Source organism: Lontra canadensis, unplaced genomic scaffold (genome assembly GCF_010015895.1).
Source record: "Lontra canadensis isolate GAN:19392208 unplaced genomic scaffold, GSC_riverotter_1.0 scaffold1, whole genome shotgun sequence".
NCBI classification, from domain to species: Eukaryota; Metazoa; Chordata; class Mammalia; order Carnivora; family Mustelidae; genus Lontra; species Lontra canadensis.
The window spans coordinates 122,845,850-122,858,672 of record NW_022630995.1 but is presented as its reverse complement, the minus strand read 5'-3'; the positions used below and the strand labels follow the sequence as shown (position 1 = coordinate 122,858,672).

Here is a 12,823-nt window from a genome sequence, read left to right as displayed (position 1 = left end):
AGATAGCATCAGATCCCACAGATTGAGGGCTCAGTCCCACAAAATGGCCCCAACTACTTTAGACTCCAATCACAAGCTCAGGCTCTTACCTGTGCTTTTGATGACCAATTATAAATTAGAGGTTCCAAAGACCCACACTTGGATGGCAATTGCAAGTCCAGGTTTTTACCTATACTTCTGACCAATTAGCTATAACTTAGAGAGAGGTTCCCTTCCTCGGGTTTGATTACTTTGCTACAGCAGTTCACAGAACTCAAATATTTTATTTACTAAACTATTGGTTTATTATAAAAGAATATAAGTCAGGAAAAAGATGCATGGGGCAAGGTATGAGGAAAGCACATGGAGCTCCCATGCCCCATCCAGATGCGTCTCCTCAGGGCATGTTCACCAATGGAAGCTCTCTGAGCCCTGTCCTATAGGGTTTTTATGGAGGCTTCATTATAAGGCTTGATTGATTAACTCATCGGACATTGATGACTGATTCAACCGCCAGACTCTCCCTCTTCCCCAGAGGTTAGGGTGTTTGACTAAAAGTTGCAGCTCTAATCATATAGTTGGCTCCACCGGCAAATAGCCCTATCCTAAGGTGCTCTCAAAGGTCACCTCGTTACCACAACAAGTTACCTTTATCATTCACATCATTTAGGAAATTACTTAGGAGCTCTGTGCCAAAAAAGTGGGATGAAGACCAAAATTATATATCTTATTATAAATCACAATATCCCAAAAATTCTCTTCTAAGGAATATAATCTGCTTCTATAGAAGTTATTTTAACAAGCTATTTAAAATAAATATTTATCAATTTGTGTGGGTGCAATAAGGTAGATACTTTCACCCTTTTATTCAGTAAATCTTAAATTGTAGGTCAAACTGGCAACAGACATACATGCGTCGAAAGATTTTCCACAGATTTCTCACTCACATGTAAACTACTTGAAAAGAATAAGAACTTTCCAACCTTCTTAAAAATTTTTAATACAATAACTTTTTTAAATTTAAAAAATAATACATATTGTAATAGTTTCTTACTAAAAATTGACACAAATTTGGTTGCCCATAACAGCACACATTTATTCTCTTACAGTTCTGAAGATCAAAAGTCAAAAATGAGTCTTCAGGGACTGAAAGTCAAAGTGAGCACAGTGCTGGTACTTTCTGGAGGATCCTGGGAAGAATCTGTTCTTTGCCTCTTCCAACTTCTAGAGGTTGCCTGTCACATTCTTTGGCTCCTGGTTGCCTCCCTCCAATCTCTGCTTCTCTCTTCACATCACCTTCTCTCCTAGCTGGCTCTTCTGCTTCCTTCTCACAAAGGCCACTGTGATTATATCCAACGTACCAAGATAATACAGGATCATCTTAATTTAGATTATCCAAGATCACATCTACAAAGACTTTTTACCATATAAGGTAGCATGCACAGGCTCTGGGGATTAGAATGTGGAAATATTTAGGAGACTCTTATTCAGCCTACCACACCAAAGAAAACCAACACTTTAGTTAGAATCATGAAATTGTTTCGATTAAACCCACAGAAACAAAAAGTTACATTTTTTTTTTAAATTATTTGCTTATTTGCCAGAGAAAGAGAGCACAAGCAGGGGGAGCGGCAGGCAGAGGGAGAAGCAGACTTCCCGCTGAGCAGGGAGCCTGATGTGGGACTCAATACCAGGACCATCATGACCTGAGCTGAAGGCAGAGGCTTATCTGCCTGAGCCATCCAGGTGTCCCAAAAAGTTACATTTTATTTGTGGAATGATTGATCAATCTTATTAAAAGGAAAAATTAGGGAAAACCAAGAGGAAAAAATAGAAACAAAATATTACATTCTTTTTTCTTTTTAAAATTGTTTTCCAAGTCTATATATGAGTTCCTTTTTTAGTAATACCTCTGTATTTGTACCCTTTCCACTCCACCATTCAGTAAAGCCTACCGCTAAGGATATCATCTAAAGAATTGATATGAACATGAACTCAATTCAAGTTTTTCAGGGGACTAAAGAAAAATGTAATTACACATATGTAAATATTCTTCACTGATATCTCAGAATAACCTTGATTTATTTAATTTATTTAGTAAGAATATTTAAGGAGGAGCATGGTAGGCAAAAATGAAGAAGGTAGTTCTTGGCTCCATTTGCCTTTGCAAATTCATCAAAATCACAGCTTGATCTGGTGCTCTGTAATGATATCCTGGCAGTTTGTAAAATTGTAGTTCAGTTTTAAATTAGTTTACATTTCATAGAATAATTTATTTTCAATTGATCTTTATCTCCACTCTCACCATTTACCAAGTCCAAAACTTTTAAGATATCCTTGGCGAGATATTTAGTCTCACTTTGTCATTTTAATCATTCTAGCACCTTCATGAACCAGAAATCCTTATATGCATAGTTTCTATTGCTTTTTGCATTCTGTGTTTATGAAATATTTCCAGTTTAAAGTAATGAGATGTCTAACCATCTTATACTTTCATATTTTGTATATGAATCCAATATAACCAGCTGTTGCTTAACCAGCTTAATAAATTAAGTAATAGTGCAATGAAATGAAATCCACTCAACAAAGATTTCCTACGAAGTGCAAACCATTGTGCTAGATGATGGGAGAAAGATATGTATAAACTCTGTCCCATTTCATGAGTTAACATTTTCAATGAGGACAGCAATTATATTTTTGCTCTTAAGTATTCTCCCCTGAGGCCCTCTTGAGGTATAAGGGGTTTTGTTTTGTTCCCCAGCCTCCTCTACTTGCTCCTTATTGTGACTCTTGGATAATTATCTTCCCTTCTCTGGACATCCCACCAGTTTTGAATCTCATTGCTCACTGAGGCTGTTATCTTTGGAAACCCTATTACAAGTCCATATGACTCAAGTATTTGTTCCTGGTTTCCCAATCCTGTCTGATCCTAGCTGTTGGTATACACATAGATACTTCTTCCAATTTTCTGGACACTCAGGTCTTAAAACTCCTGTCCTTTAAAGACGTTATCTTCCACCTGTCTCAATCACTATGCCTATATGATTACGAATAAACACAACCCTTCTATAATTTCAATTATAGAATTTCAATTCCCTTTACTCTTTTAGCACCGCCTTCTTTCCCTCCTGCACATTCTCTTTGGTTCTCTGGCTTTAGCATTCTTTCAAACCTCCTGAATTGTCTACTTCTATGATCCTATTCCTTTGAACTCACTTCCATCTTTTTCATGTATTTTTTGCTCCTTATCTAGCTAAAATTGTACTGTCTTTATAAGGTTCTCATGAAATCATCCTCAGCTTTCATGCTTTTCTCTTACTTGGCAGATCACCACCTGATGAAACCAATTCTCCACCTAACCCACAAATACACTTCCACACCTACACCAGAGAGGCTGAATGCGGTAGTTGAAAGGCACAAAACCACACCTCTGTGGACCTGAAAGGAGCCATCGGTTGCCTGGTGCTCACCTCTGCCATGCTCTCCCTACCTGTTCTCTTCCAACTCCCAACACAGCCTTCTTCCTCATTGCTTCCAGGTGAGAAATTTCTTCCTGTAGAGCTGAGAAAATGGAAGCCATCAGAAAAAAAAAAAAAAATTCTAGATTTTCTTTCTAAATCTTCAAATTACGGACACTTTTACCCATGCACTCTGCTTTTATTGAGCTATCTTGCTTTTTATCTAAAGCTAATCCCTCTATATGTGCATGAGATCTTATTCACCAGTAATTCATCCCTCCATCTCTTATGTCAGCAAATTTTCTCCCTTTACTGCATTATTTCTAGCATCATACAAGCATGCAATCATTTGACTCATCTTAAAAAAAACAAAAACTAAAAACAAGGACAAAACACAGTAAAACCTTCTTTTGTACCACTTTCCTCACCAACCACCACTCATTTGTCCATTACCCTTTGTGTCAAAACGTCTCAAAAATCATTTATATTGGATGTGTATGTCTACTTTCCCTGAATTTTAAATTTTTTTTTAATTTAAATTTTTTTATTACCATAAAATGTATTATTAGACCCAGGGATACAGATCTATGAATCGCCAGGTTTACACTTCACAGCACTCACCATAGCACATACCTTCCCCAATATCCATAACCCCATTACCCACTCCCAAACCCCCTCCCCCCCAGCAACCCTCAGTTTGTTTTGTGAGATTAAGAGTCTTATGGTTTGTCTCCCTCCTGATCCCATCTTATTTCATTTGTTCCTTTCCTACCCCCCAAGCCCCCCAAATTGCCTCTCAAATTCCTCATATCAGGGAGATCATATGATAATTGTCTTTCTCTGATTTACTTATTTCGCTAAGCATAATACCCTCAAGTTCCATCCACATCATCACAAATGGCAAGATTTCATTTCTTTTGATGGCTGCATAGTATTCCATTGTGTATATATATACCACTTCTTCTTTATCCATTCATCTGTTGATGAACATCTAACTTCCTTCCATAGTTTGGCTATTGTGGACATTGCCGCTATAAACATTCACATTCACATGCCCCTTCGGATCACTACATTTGTATCTTTAGGGTAAATACACAGTAGTGCAATTGCTGGGTCATAGGGTAACTCTATTTTCAACTTTTTGAGGAACCTCCATGCTGTTTTCCAGAGTGGTTTCACAAGCTTGCATTCCCACCAACAGTGTAGGAGGGTTCCCCTTTCTCTGCATCCTCGCCAGCATCTGTCATTTCCTGACTTGTTAATTTTAGCCATTCTGACTGGTGTGAGGTGATATCTCACTGTGGTTTTGATTTGTATTTCCCTGATGCCAAGTTATGTGGAGCACTTTTTCATGTGTCTGTTGGCCATCTGGATGTCTTCTTTGCAGAAATGTCTGTTCATGTCCTCTGTCCATTTCTTGATTGGATTATTTGTTCTTTGGGTGTTGAGTTTGATAAGTTCTTTATAGATTTTGCATCCTAGCCCTTTATCTGATATGCTGTTTGTAAATATCTTCTCCCATTCTGTCAGTAGTCTTTGGTTTTGTTAACTGTTTCCTTTGCTGTGCAAAAGCTTTTGATCTTGATGAAGTCCCAATAGTTCATTCCCAATAGTTCATTTAATTTTTTAAATTAAAAAATAATTTTTATTTTCTAAACAATTTGAAGTCATTCATATAATATTCAAAAGCATGTAGGACCAAATGTTGGGGAAAAAAAACAGTTGGAACATTGATAATAATTCCTGAGTTACCAAGTTGATGATATTGTGACTTCAATAAAGATAGAAAAAAAATTATGAGTATTATTTCTTTGGAATATTTGAAATAAAAATGACCATACAAAGAGGACTGAGAGGCACTGATGCTTTCATGCATTAACAACAATTGCATTTATTTTATTTTTTTATTTTGTACTTATACAGGATTATACCTGGTCAAGTCTCTCAACATCCATTAAGATGTGAATCTACACTTTACGGACATACTTTTATTAATTAGCAGTAAAGGTGAATAATTAATCCAATAGAAAATTGCTTCTTATAATTAAATTTAAATTTGTTGAATTTTAAACTGGGTTTTAGATTTGCTTGGAGAATAAGCAAGTTATTTTCCTGGGATAAATATTTCAGAACCATTGTCTAGCCTCAGGTAATACATTTTTTAATGCAAAATGTTTAAAGGTCTAGTTGTGAGAACATTTCCTGCAATGTTTGATTTCATTTCAAGGTAAATGAGAAGCAAAGTTTCAACCCATGTTCTGAAACCATTTAGCCTTTCCAGTCATGCCCAGTGACGCCAAACATGAATGTTTTGAAAGAAGTTAAGTGCTCACAGTGCCAACACTAGGGAAATATTTGCACAGTTCTCCTTCAGTGCATATCAATCTGAGTGCTGCTTTTATTTCATCTTCATAAAGCATTAGATTAAAACATTAGTTCCAGAATGGATGGCATTTCTAAATACACAGTTAAATTATAAACCACCTAGTCTCCAGTCATAATACCTAGGTCAGTTTACTTCCCTTAACTCTAAATCCAGAACTGCTGATTCCATGGAAATAAATTCTGAAAGAAGTGTGTTCACATAAACAAGGAATTAAATGCTAGATAAAGAGATCACACACTCCTCTGTCTCCATATCTACCAAGCAAACAATTTACCAGTAAAAGGAATATATCAGGGGCTTCTGGGTGGCTCAGTTGGTTAAGGATCTGCCTTTGGCTCAGGTCACAATCCTTGGGCCCTGGGATCCAGCGCCACACTGGGCTCCCCGCTGAGTGGGGAACCCGCTTCTCCCTACCACCTGTGCTCTCTCTCTTTCAATAAAAAAATAAAATCATTTTTTAAAAAAAAAGTAATATTGTCATTATTATTTCTGTACTAAAATAAAATAATTATCATTTCTATATTTAAAATATTTAATTACATTGCTTCAAATTATTTAGTGTGTAATAAACCATAGTTCTGCTCTTGGGTGGTCAGCTCATGATGAAAAAAGAAAGTAATTATGATGACATATTTGAATAGCATCCTCTATGTTTTTAAATTTGTTTTTGCCCTGTACAATGTGCACACGAGAGCTGATTAAAGAATTAAGAATGGTGAGAAGCAGTGGAGGAGACTGAATGAGAACAGTGATGTTCCAAAGCTAATTAATCAGTTCTATGAAGGCAGGGGCAGGCTGAAATGAGGTGACAGTTAAAAAGGGGGGGATTCAAGATAACATCATAGTTTCTAGCTTGGGTGACTGGATAAATGGTAAAGCCATCAAAATTAGATAATAAAGAAAGAGAAACTGGTTTGGGGGGAAAAAACCATGAATTTACCTTTGGATAGATTTCATTTTAAAGTGCCCCCAAAATACTAATTGACATGGGTATTTTTTAAGAAAGTGGTCAAATGTAAATTCTTGGGTCATAAGAATATGGTCGGTAGGTGAAGCTCTGTGGTAATACCTGTAGGAGCAAAAGGCATCTGCCTGAGGAGAGCACCTTGGAACATGTGAACCTTAAAGAAACAGGCAGAATAAAACTAGCCAAGGTGAGGGAGAATATGAAGACCAGAGAGGTAGAGGGGTTTGAGTCAAAGTCATGGGCTAATAGCCTCCCGTTCTCTTTCTGCTCATGAACCCTCTCTATCCTACCAGGCATTAGCCTCCCTTCTCCCAAGCTCAGAGTCCAGCTTTCTTTCCACCTAAAACCATTTTATCCAAAAGTATCCTTCTAGCAGCTAACACTCTTAATTATTGCTTAAAATTTCAATCTTAAAAAAGAAAAAAGTGACAATCTTACCTTCACCTCAAGCCTCTAACTCTCCCTATTTTGTGCTACTTTTTTCAGTGATGCTTACCATGCTCTGGGATACCATAAATTTTATTGTTATGTATGCTTACTATTTATTAAGTGCTTTTCCTCATAAGGGCAGGAGTTTTATTTTTTTTTCCTCTTTGATATATTCCAAGTGTCCAGAGCAGTGCTGTGTACATATCAGTTACTCAATAAATCTTCGTTGAATTAATTAATAAAGGCATACTCATTCTACACCTATTCTTCCTAGTCTTGTTTTTCTCTCTGACCAGGGGGCTCCTTGTCCCTTATTGTTACTTCCAGACCATTCTCTCTGCTTGACTATGAAATCACCAGTGCTGGATTCCATATAATCAAACTCAAGTCCCTCCATTATCTTCGTTAATATCACCTATCTCCCACACTCCCAGGATATCCACCTCTCCCACCTTCCTCTAAATCTATCTTCCTCAATTCAGTTATTGGATTACTGTCAGTTTCCTTAAGCCTATATACTGGGTAACTTGTGTTTGCTCCCCCAGATCTACTCCCCATTCTTCTCCACTCTGCTCTTTGTTCCATGTAGACTGCATCAAAAATCTCCCTTGACTTGTGGCTGCCAGTGGGAGTGACTGTAGGACACGAGAGGGCAACAGGAGAGTGAAGTCAGTTCACATTATTCCCAGAATCCCCTCCTACCCCATAATGGTGGCTTGGCTTGCAGTCCTATGAGATGACCATCTCCACATAACTTCTATCTACCTAGGTTCCAGCTTCCTCTTCTTCAGGCTTAAGGTTTAGGGTTGTTAACCCACTGGTAATCACAGGGTAGTGTATAACTATTCCACATGGGATCCTTAAACTTCGATCCCCATTTATAGTCAACAAACTTTTCTCTAATTGCCCATTTTGAATATGCCATTGGTTTTCTGCTAGAGCCCTGACTGATATAACCTCCTATTTTCTACATTATTCTTTCTAGTTTTCATAGTATTCACCTTCAGAAAATCCCTACCTGGCTGCAATTTTTAGTCCATTGCTCATGTTATCTTTCACTGTCCTTCATTCATCTTTTGTCCTCTTTTCCCTCTTTACTCAGCTCATACTTCATCATCAGTCCTTGTAATCACGCTCTTGCTTCCATCCTTGGCCTCTCTGTCCCACTCTGAGTTACAGTGGCATAGTAAAAACACACCTGATTAAATCAGCTTTCTCTCTACTCTGTGCTGCACCCATGTAGTGAATACAGCAGGAAAAAAGCACATAATCATGCTGAATTCATGATCACAAACCAAAACTGCACCCTTAGCAGCACCTGGAAGTGGTACCACACTCCACCATTCATTCACTCCTTCTTATCTCTTCTAGATAAGCTTTTATGCTTCTCCATTCTCTTCTCAAGCAGCTGAAATCTCCTCTCTAATCTCCACTCTCAACTGATGACTGTTTCTTTTTTTCACTAAGGAACTTGTAGCAATCAGAAGAGTTCTTATCATTAGACGTATCCTTCTACTCTGATTTGTGTCCTATTTTCTAACTTCTCTTCTGTTCCTGTGGAGGAATTATCTAGGTAAAGCTGACCCTTTTTTTTTTTTTTTGTAATTTGTCCATTATATCCTTTTCTCTATCTCTTATTCTTTTTCTCTCAACTATTTGTGTATTACTATTTCCTATGCTACTAAATTATTCTCACAAATATACAAAGATGTGGCTATTTCTCCCATCTTAAAACAGATAAAATTTTATTTGAACCCATTTCCCCATCCAACTACTGACCCCTTTCTCACTTTTTCTTACAGCAAAATTCCTCCATAAGGTTTACAATAGTTACTGGCTCCGATTCTTCTCCCCCTATTGTGTCTTGAACCCATGCTATTTAGGTCTTTGCCTCCTACTAATCCACAAAAAAACATCAAATCACCAGTAATCTCCACTTTACTAAATCCACTGGCCAGCTCTCAGTCCTTATCATACCTGATCCATCCAGCATGTGACACAGTGAATATTTCTCCTCCTGGAGATGCTTTTTCACTTGGCTTCCAGGACATCATACTTTCTTGGTTTTGCCCCTACATATCTGGCTTCTCCTTCTCATGTTCCTTTGCTAGTTCCTCTTCATTCTTCCAACCTTACAATGTGAGAGTTCTCTTAAACTTAGTTCTTTTTTTCTTGTAATTTATTTTGCCTTTGTTTTATTTGGACATTATGAGGTTGTAATATTTATCTTAATTCTATAATTAAGTTAATTTTAATCATAATTAAATTTAATTATGCAATTAATAATATGATAATTCAATACATATTTAATTATAATATAATGTAAATACAATATTAAATATATTATATCATAAAATTGTTTTTCTTATTAGTATTTGGCAATAACTGCAGTTAAAAACATTTGGCCAGTTTAACGTTTACAACATGAACATTTGATATATGTATACATTGTAAAAGATATCCACAACCAAGTTAATTAACATGTCCATCATCTCACATATTTTTTTTTTTGGTAAGAACATTTAAGTTTTTCAATCATACAATTAAGTATTGTCAACTATAGTCACCATGTTACAAATTAGACCCTCAGACGTTATTCATCTTATAACTGAAAATTTGTCTGTTTACCACTTTCCCTGTATTCCCCTGCTCCACTGGCAGCCATCATTCTACTTTGTTAAATTTCATCTTTTTTTTTCCAAAAGACTGCAGATAAGCCATACCATGTAGTATTTTTCTTCCTCTGTCTGACTTATTAACTTTGCGTAATGTCCTCCAGTTCCAGCTGTACTGTTGCAAATGACAGGATTTCCTTATTCCATACCTTGGCTATTATGAATAATGCTGCAATGAACACAGTAACATGGATATCTCTTTGGGATAGTAATTTCATCTTCTTTGGATGTATAACCAGAAGTGGAATTGCTGGATCATATGGTAGTTCTGTTGTTAGTTTTTTGAGGAACTTCCATATTGTTTTCCACAGTAGTTGCACCAGTTTGCATTCCCACCAACAGTGCACATGGGTTCTCTTCTCTCTATACCCTCAATGGCATTTGTTATCTCTTATCTTTGCATTAAAAAACACCCTAACAGGTGTGCAGTGGTATCTCAGCATGGTTTTGATTTGCATTTCCTAGATGACCAGCAATGCTGAATGCTTCTTTAAGTTCCTATTGGCTATTTCGTTGTCTTCTTTGAAAAAAATGTCTCTTCAGGTCCTCTGCCCATTTTTAATTAGATTATTTTGGGGTTTTGTTAGTATTGTATGCGTTCCTTGGATATCTTGGATATTAACCTCTTACCAGATATGTGGCTTGCAAATAAATATTTTCTCCCATTGCACAGTTTGCTTCTGTATTTTATTGATGCTTTCCTTTGCTGTATAGACGCTTTTAAATTTGTTGTAGTCTCAGGGATGCCTGGGTGGCTTGGTAGATTAAGCATCTGCCTTAAGCTTAGGTCATGATCTCAGTGTCCTGGGATGGAGTTCCACATCAGACTCCTTGCTCAGTGGGGAATCGGATTCTCCCTCTGCCTGCTGCCAATTGGCTTGTCTCTCTCTGGCAAATTAGTATATCTTAAATAAATAAATTTGAAGGGAGTTGAGGGAAATTGGAAGAGGAGGTGAACCATGAGAGACTATGGACTCTGAAAAACAATCTGAGGGTTTTGAAGGGGCGGGGGTTGGGAGGTTGGGGGAACCAGGTGGTGGGTATTGGAGAGGGCACAGATTGCATGGAGCACTGGGTGTGGTGCAAAAACAATGAATACTGCTACGCTGAAAATAAATTTAAAAAAATTTTTTTTTAAGTCAGAAAAAAAAATAAATAAATTTGATGTAGTCTCACTTGTTTATTTTTGCTTTTGTTGTGTTTGCTTTTGTCAACTATTTCAAAAAATTATTGCCAAGAGCAATATCAAAGAGATTACTCCCTATGTTTTCTTCCAGGATTTTTATGGCTCAGGTCTTATGTTCAAGTCTTTTTTTTTTTTTTTTTAAGATGTATTTATTTATTTGACAGAGACAGAGACAGAGACAGAGCACAAGTAGGCAGAGAGGCAGGCAGAGAGAGAGGGGGGAAGCAAGCTCCCTGCTGAGCAGAGGCCAGACGTGAGGCTGGATCCCAGGACCCTGAGCCCATGACTTGTTCTGAAAGCAGAGGCTTAAACCCACTGAGCCACCCAAGCGTCCCTGTTCAAGTCTTTATATTGAGTTGGTTTTCTGTGTCTGGTGTAAGATAGGGATCGAGTTTCATTCTTTTGCATGTGGTTGCCCAATTTTCCCATATCATGTATTAAAGAGACTATTTTTTTCATTATATATTCTGGGATCATTGGTCAAAATTTAATTGTATATACATGAGTTAATTTTGGACTCTCTATTCTATTCCATTAATCTATATTTCTGTGTATATGCCAAACACCATATGGTTTTTCATTACTATAGCTTTGTATTATAGTTTGAAATCAGGTAATGTGATGTCTCCACCTTTGTTCATTTTTCTCAATTCTGTTTTGACTATCTGGGTCTTTTTTGGCTCCTTATTTAAGAATTTTAAGCAGCGTTCAGTCTATTTTAAGAATTTAAGCAATGGGGGTGTCTGGGTGGCTCAGTGGGTTAAGCCTCTGCCTTCAGCTCAGGTCATGATCTCAGGGTCCTGGGATTGAGTCCCACATTGGGCTCTCTGCTCAGCAGGGAGCCTGCTTCCCCCCCCCCTCTCTCTGCTTGCCTCTCTGCCTACTTGTAATCTCTCTCTGTCAAATAAATAAATGAAATCTTAAAAAAAAAAGAATTTAAGCAATGTTTAGTTTATTTCTGTGAAAAATGCCATTAGAATTTTTTTCTATTGGAATTTTGATAGCAATTGCACTGAATCTGTAGATCACTTTGGGTAGTATGGACATTTTAACAATATTATTTCTTCCAACCCATGAGTATGAGATATCTTTTCATTTATTTATATCTCCTTCAATAACTTTATCAATGTTTTATAGGTTTCAGTATACAGATCTTTTTTTCTAAATTTTTAAATTTTTTATAAATATATAATGTATTTTTAGCCCCATGGGTACAGTGTACAGATTTTTACTTCCCTGTTTAGATTTATCCCTAGGTATTTTATTCTTTTTTATGCCATTGTAAAGGGATTATCTTCATAATTCCTCTTTTCAATTATTTAGTGAATAGAAATGCAACTGATTTTTTTTTAACTTCTGTATTTTCTCATCCCCCATATTCACCTAGTCTCATAACTTTAAATGTCATCCATATGGTGATTACTAACAAATGTATATTTCTAATCTGGACTTCTTCCTTGAAATCCAGACCTATTTATCTAACTTCCTACTCTCTTTTTCCTCTGTAATGATTAATAGACACCTGTCACCGTGAGAAGAAAACTAGAGAATGCAAGGAGAGAGTGTTAAAAAAAAATCTTTAGTTTTTTTTTTAAAAAGATTTATTTATTTATTTAGAGACAGAGTGCAGAGTAGGGGAGGGGCAGAGAGTGAGAGAGAGGGAGAAAATATCAAGCAGACTTTCTGCTGAGCACAGAGTCCCATGTGGGGCTTGATCCCAGGTCATCTCAGATCATGACCTGA

General features: G+C 36.8%; 1 long non-coding RNA gene across 2 annotated transcripts in view; it reads right to left on the bottom strand.

Annotated features, from left to right (window-relative positions):
* LOC116877774 overlaps nucleotides 1–12,823 on the bottom strand; it is a 95,859-nt gene that overhangs the window by 65,341 nt on the left and 17,695 nt on the right. The window contains exons 3-4 of one of the 2 annotated variants that reach the window (XR_004384710.1): nucleotides 3,450–3,540; nucleotides 1,071–1,319 (exon numbers count right to left, since the gene is read on the bottom strand). This is a non-coding gene — a long non-coding RNA (uncharacterized LOC116877774). Of the gene's footprint in view, nucleotides 1–1,070; nucleotides 1,320–3,449; nucleotides 3,541–12,823 lie in introns of those variants that run through there. The other variant, XR_004384714.1, reaches the window with a different exon arrangement.